Source organism: Rattus norvegicus, chromosome 4, assembly GCF_036323735.1.
Source record: "Rattus norvegicus strain BN/NHsdMcwi chromosome 4, GRCr8, whole genome shotgun sequence".
NCBI lineage: Eukaryota > Metazoa > Chordata > Mammalia > Rodentia > Muridae > Rattus > Rattus norvegicus.
In genome coordinates, this window is record NC_086022.1 from 24,035,097 (window position 1) to 24,041,895 (window position 6,799).

Here is a 6,799-nt window from a genome sequence, read left to right on the forward strand (position 1 = left end):
GAGACTGTATGAAGAGAGCTTAGATTTCTATTCTGGGATGTTGGCTGAGGAGAGTCAACTGGCTGCTTTTTCTTCCTCTCTGACCTATCAGGATTTCATCACAGAATCTGGCTCCTGGGACTTTATCGGTAAAATTGAGCATTTGAGATAGTGTTAAAAATCAATTAAAAACAACAGTGACATATCTCTTATTAATTGTCTTCCTTTACGTTTACTCTCTGTGCTTTTATAGGTCTAGGGAAGCTACCATGTTTCTAAATACATCTCTTCATCCATATATGCTCTTTGAGAAAACATAACCTTCTATAAATGGCAGGGCCAATTTTCTAGTTGCATTATGTTTTACATTTTAAGTTGATTTTAACTAGTTTGGAGCCTAACACTGTAAGAATTATAAAGTACCATGCAGCATTTCAATGCATTAATCCATTATGTAATACCTGAAATAAGATGTGTCTACATAACTAACTATATAGTGTATTGTTACTACCAAAAATCAATTGTAAATAGGATAAGAGAAAGTCTTATCATGCTTAATATTCATTGGTCAGATTTCATCCATCCCTTTCACAGTCTTTTAGAAATAACAATTTCACTTTTGGTTCCTAAGAGATCCACTTTTTAATTTTTTTTTAATCTTACAGTTACAACTTAGATTAGGCTACTTATGACTCTTTAGTTTGAATATAAAGTTCAAGGTCCATGAATTTTCAGAACACCCTAAGTTTCTTAACATGATAAATTAGAGATGTTGAAATGGGAGTTGCTCCACATGCTTTTCTGAGATCCACAAACATACTTTATAAGGGTTTTATGGTTCTCATTATTCTCTGCCACACATACAACAAATATGAAACATAATCCACCAACCTGGGTTGTTGTCTAGCACTGGGCATTATATAACCTACTTTTGATCTCCCATTGTTAGTCTACATTGTTTTGCATGTGCATATGAATATTTGTCGGTTTTATGTATGTTGTATGTATGTGTGGTGCATGTGTACTCATGTATGTGTACATGTGTGTCAATGTCTGTGCCTATGAGGACCAGATATCAATTTTTGCTGAGTTTTTCAGTGCTAGTAACTATCATTTTGAGTTCTCACTAAGCCTGGGATTCACTAGTTGGGCTGATGGCTACCCGATGAGCTCTACTGATCCTGTCTCCACTCCTCCAGCAGTGAAGTAAGGGATGCCTTTATCTGAGCACATAGGGTCTCAACTCAGCTTTGTGCACACAAAACAAACTTTCATTAAGCCATCTCCCCAGTCCTTCTGCTGCTATTACTTTTTTAATTGTATTTTTTGATTTACATTTCAAATGTTATCCCCTTTCCTGGTTTCCCCTCTAGAAAACCCCTATACCATCCTCCTTCCCCCTGCTTCTATGCTCCAACCCCCACTCCCTCCCACCTCCTCACCTTGGCATTCCCCTACACTAGGGCATAAAGCCTTCACAGGACCAAGGACCTCTCCTACCATTGATATGGCACAAGACCATCTTCTACTGCATATGCAGCTGGAGTCATAGGTCCCTCCATGTGTACTCTTTGGTTGGTGGTTTAGTCCCTGGAAGCTCTGGTGAGTCTGGTTGGTTGATATTGTTGATCTTCCTATGGGACTGCAAGCCCTTTCGGCTCCTTTAGTCCAGTCTCACAACTTTTGCACTGGGGACCCAGTTCTCAGTCCAATGGTTGGCTGCGAGCATCTGCCTCTGTATTCGTCAGGCTTTGGCAAAGCCTGATATTGCTCTTGTTACTTTTAACATAGTTTTTTTTATACAAAATGATTCTATGTACATTAAATCTACTACTCAGATGAGTGCAATATAATCACATCAGTAAATAGATATAAAAGTAGGAGTCAGAAAAATCATTAAGAGTAAATGGGGCATGGGATACTCTTAGGCTGCAATTGCTACCTATGAGTTGAAGGAGAACTACTAATATCAAAGAAGTCTCTGAAAACTAGAAACTAGGCAGTCTCTAAAAATGAAAAGCAAAACAAAACAAACAAACAAGCAAAAGAACAACAAAAATAAGATTACAAAGCTTCCAGGAAAGGACTAAGCCTTAAACACACCTTGATTTTGATTCCAGAAAAATGATCTATATTTCTGTTCTCTAAAAACGTAAGGTAACAGTTTATTGTTTTGAAATATTGTACATGTGGTAATTTAATACAGTAGTGATAAGAAATTTAAATTGGTGTTAATTTTTCTTGCTAACAATTATAATTTGAAGTTCTCATTATATAATACGATCAATTGCAGTAGTATCCCAAAAGGTCTCTTTTAAGGCCTCAGTAAAATGTTAAGGTCTAGGTAACTGTTAACTGTCTAGCTAGCCATTTTACACTGTTACTAATAGTATAAGAAAAGTTTCTCCTGTGCTGTTGCTAGGAAATTTTCTCATACTCTAATTCACTTCAGATTCTGTTATTTGTTGTGCTTTGAGGTTCTTGGAAACCAATCACCATAGAAGTCACAGTAGAAGTGCTTTGTATAGCTAGCCACAATAAGCTTGGACTCAAACCAACTGTCCTGCACCTATATATGTTTATGGTTTCTTGCCTTTACGAATTACCTTTGGTATGGACTCCAACATAAGGAAGACAGCTGCACCATTTAAGACATATTTAAGGACAGGATAAATAAAGTTTAAATTCCCAAGACCTCCCTGGGAACTGACATCCAGTGTGTCAAAAAGATACATATACGTTGGTAACTGCCATTCTGATTGGCAAGATAAGACAATGTTAGTCAAGGCAAGGCCCCTGCCACAGTTGAATACCCCAACCAAAGGATAAGTGTACAACAATTACATGTTTCTAAGGAAATCCCCTATCCCTAAATCCTGATTGGTAGACTAATATAGCATAGATATTTGTGGATTTTAGGCTTAAAGCCTTTTCAGATATTAATTCAACATTTCAGCTAGCTCTTGATTGTGTTGCGTGGCCCTGATCCATCACTTTTAGGGTATGGCATTCAGAAAATCATCCCAGTTTGACTTGGCTAAGATCCCTGTCTAAGGTGTTTGTGTGGTGATTCCCAGACCCTATAGCATTTTATACCTTTATGTCCATGACAGATTCACAGAGTCAAGTTGGAAGATCACTTGACTGGGAATATATATGCACTGGGGTCCTCAGACCAGGAAGGATAACTTCATCCACCTGGGTCTAGTCAGAGCATTTATAAATATCAGCTAGCTGTGTACAGTATAACTACTAGGTATTTTCAAGTAAATATGTAAGGTGCTTTATTAAGTCCTCTGGGGTCTAATATGTAAATTTAATTTGATTAGCCTGATATAATTGTCATCTCTGAGACTTAATGCTGATTAAGCTCATGCTTCCTAGCTTTCTCTGAACTGTGACTATCTGGTTCAACTCAGCTCTTCTGGCTCAAACTCTTCTCCAAGCTGACTGATTCAATCTGGCTTCTCTCAACTCTTCACTGAATTGCTTAGATATGACTCAAAGTAACTCTAGAAATTTGTTCTAATATTCTGCCTCCTTCTTATTTTCTGGCTTCAGCTTTCCCTGCCGTCATGCACTGAACTGCACAAACTCACATACAATCTCAACTCAACTGCACTGCATTCGCTGCACTGACTCTGAATTGACTGACTGAACTGGCCAAACTCCTTTCTCCCTATGCTGATGTTAAATAGCTTTTCTCATGAGAGTTTTTGTTTTTTTATCTGTGATTCATTCTGACAGATGTTTTCCTGATTCATCACTCTGTCTACTCTGTGATTAGAAGTCATTGGAAAGAATTACAGCCAGAGGGATTAAGGTGTGTACTAAGGGCTTGTCTATATTCCAGCCAGATCACACAGACATAGAAGGCGATTGGATGTTATCAGAGCAGCCACGTTGCTGGATTTATATTTTACAGCACTTCTGCCTTTCATTTCTTTGTCTATTCATTATCTATAGTGATACATTACCATAGATCATACTCTTGCAAGAATCCATAAACATTGTGCATCTGTTTGTGACACCTGAAGCAGTTAACTCTCTGTTTCTAAGGTTTCTATTACAGATGCAAGAAAAAAAAAGTAGTCTCCTTGCACTCTCCACCTGCCTGTGGCAGTCAAGATTGAATAGAGGAATGCAAAGGAAAAGACACGAAAGATTTATTCACTTTGCTAATGACCTTGTGAAGAGCTAAAAGCTTGTTAAAACCTACAATTTTACTTTATATAGGAAACTGTTGAGAAATAGTTCCTATTACATCCGGATGATTACATCATGATAGTTTAAAAATTAAAGCTAATTTAAAAATCAAGCCACGGCCCTAAGGTGGCAGAGGACTTGAGCCTAGCTTACATTAAGGTCCTGAGTTGGAAGTGGAAGCAGGAAGACCAAGTAGTTCAGAATTACCCTCATCTATAACTTGGGTCTGAGGCCAGTCTGGGACCCATGAGACTGTTTCAAGAAGAAAGAAGGACTGGAGAGATGGTTCAGTGTTTTAAGAACACTGACTTCTCTTCTCAGAGGTGCTGAGTTCAAATCTCAGCCACCACATGGTGACTAACAATCATCTGTAATGAGATCCGATGCCCTCTTCTGGTGTGTATGAAGACAGCTACAGTGTACTTGTATATAATAAACAAATAAACAAACAAATCTTTTTTAAAGAAAAAGAATCTATAGCATGCTAAATAAACATAAACTTTGATTAGCATTTATTCAATGTTTTGTTGTAAGATTCTCACCTAGAACAAAGAATCTACTGGATTCTTTTATAAATATATGCAGCCTCTAAGAAGGAGGAATGTACTCAGCTTTCTCAGCTTTGTTATGTGATCACCTTTCTCTATTAAGTCTAGTTTTGCAAAAATATAATGGAAAGGAAGTCGAGCTTTGGCCTGCATTTGTCATCTTATGGATTTTCATTCTTCTAAACTTCTACCCTAACAACAGTGGAATATGTAGCATCATTTCCTCCCAGTTTAATTTTGGATTACAGACTGAATAAAGACAGCAGTCAAGTACTTCAATGTGACACCGCTTAAAATTCTAATTTTTAAAAGCTGATATTTAAAGCCACTGGAAGTTATGGTTTTACGAGGAGATATTTTAAAATTGCAGTTGACTTCAAGTAAGTTCTTGCTTGAATTATTGCTAGCCATGTCAACATATTATCCTGATTTTCCAGTAATCATTGTATAATAAAGTGCTAAGATTTGGCTTATTCAAGTACTCATTTGTCTTAGAATATTTTCCGTTAAAAGGAGGTTGGTTTTATCCATGACATCTAGATTTCTTTTTAATATTTTTAATTCCTATGTTCTATCAATGAGATAACCAAAAGAACCAAATAGGTTCCTTACATATTGCACGCATTAACATATGAACAGAACTTATGTCCCCCTGAATATTTAGCATGGTTCCACATAATGATAAAGTGTTCAGTAGCTTCTCTATTGAACCAAAACATGTCAGCCAAAATTTTGCACCTAGAGCACTCAGCACCCTGGCAATATTATCATTGTTTATTTCATTTTAAAATTTTATATAGCTTGATTGATTTTTTTATTATTAATTACACAAATTCTTCATAAATACCTACTGATACACCAACAGGCTTATTTGTAAACAAAAATTCTTCCTTATTATTGCTTTGAAATACTTTTATTTATTATTTGAAAAATTAATACAACTATAAAATATATCTTAGCCATATCTAACCTACTTCTTCCTCCACTCTCCCATGAAACATTCATCATATCTCCATCCCAAACAGCATGCCCCCACATTTTGTATATATAGCATGCTGACTATAGTTAATGTTCTTTATATGCACATGCAAATGATATTACCTACTCCAAGAAAAGTAAGTCTCCCTCCACACTTTAGTTACTTTTCAATTGTGACAGTGCAACAATACCAAGGCAACTTATAAAAAGAAGCATTTATTTTAGAGCTGAGTTTCCCACGGTTTAGCATCCATGGCCATTATCATGGAGAGAACTGTAACTGACAGGCTTGTTTGTCACCACTGAACCAGAAGCTGAGAGCTTATGTTTGATTCCTAGCAAGAGACAGAAAGACCAAACTGAAAATTCATGGACATTTGAAAACATATTCTCCTAACCTTTCTTAAACACTTTCCCTGACTGAGGACCAATTGTTTAAATATAGAAGTCTAATGTTGGGGGGGAGGGCAGTCTCATTTAAACTATCACACAACACCAGCAACCATCAACTCTCAGTGCCTCTCTAGCTATGGATGGGACATTACGAAACACTTCCCCTTCTATACTGAAATTGAACTCTTAATTTTATGAGGTTCCATGTGCAAAATCAATATTTAAAGTGTAAGAATTTCTGGGTTGGGCTCGAGGATGGTTATTTTGTTTCAAAAGAATATGTTATCTTTTATGGAACCCGCATATTTTTGTAACTCTAGCTCCGAGGAGATCTTATGATTCTAGGCATCCACGCTCATGTGCACTACTTCATACACATACTTAAAAAATAAAGCCTTAAAAAACAAATGATATGCTCTTTACTTATGGATGAATTTACATAAAATGTTAAAAGAGAAAAGAAGAGGCAATTTATGCTTGCCTCTGAGTATTTCCTATCTGGGTGATAATAATTGTATTGGTGATATGCTTGCCTAAGAGTGTTTCCTACATGAGTGATGAACTGGAGCCTTGATAAAAGTGGGGAAACAAGGATCACAGTCATATGCAAGAGATCATAGTTTACTTTAGTGTAGTGACTGCATTATGATAATTGTGTGCTATGTGCTCTTATCTTCAGTCTATTTTTTTTTAGG

At 36.5% G+C, this 6,799-nt stretch overlaps 1 non-coding gene across 1 annotated transcript; it reads left to right on the plus strand.

Moving 5' to 3' along the window:
• The first annotated feature begins 3,991 nt into the window (after positions 1–3,991).
• On the plus strand, positions 3,992–4,128 carry LOC120102627 (small nucleolar RNA SNORA31). Its single transcript, XR_005504254.1, has one exon. It is a non-coding gene; the product is annotated as a small nucleolar RNA SNORA31 (small nucleolar RNA).
• Positions 4,129–6,799: the final 2,671 nt, after the last annotated feature.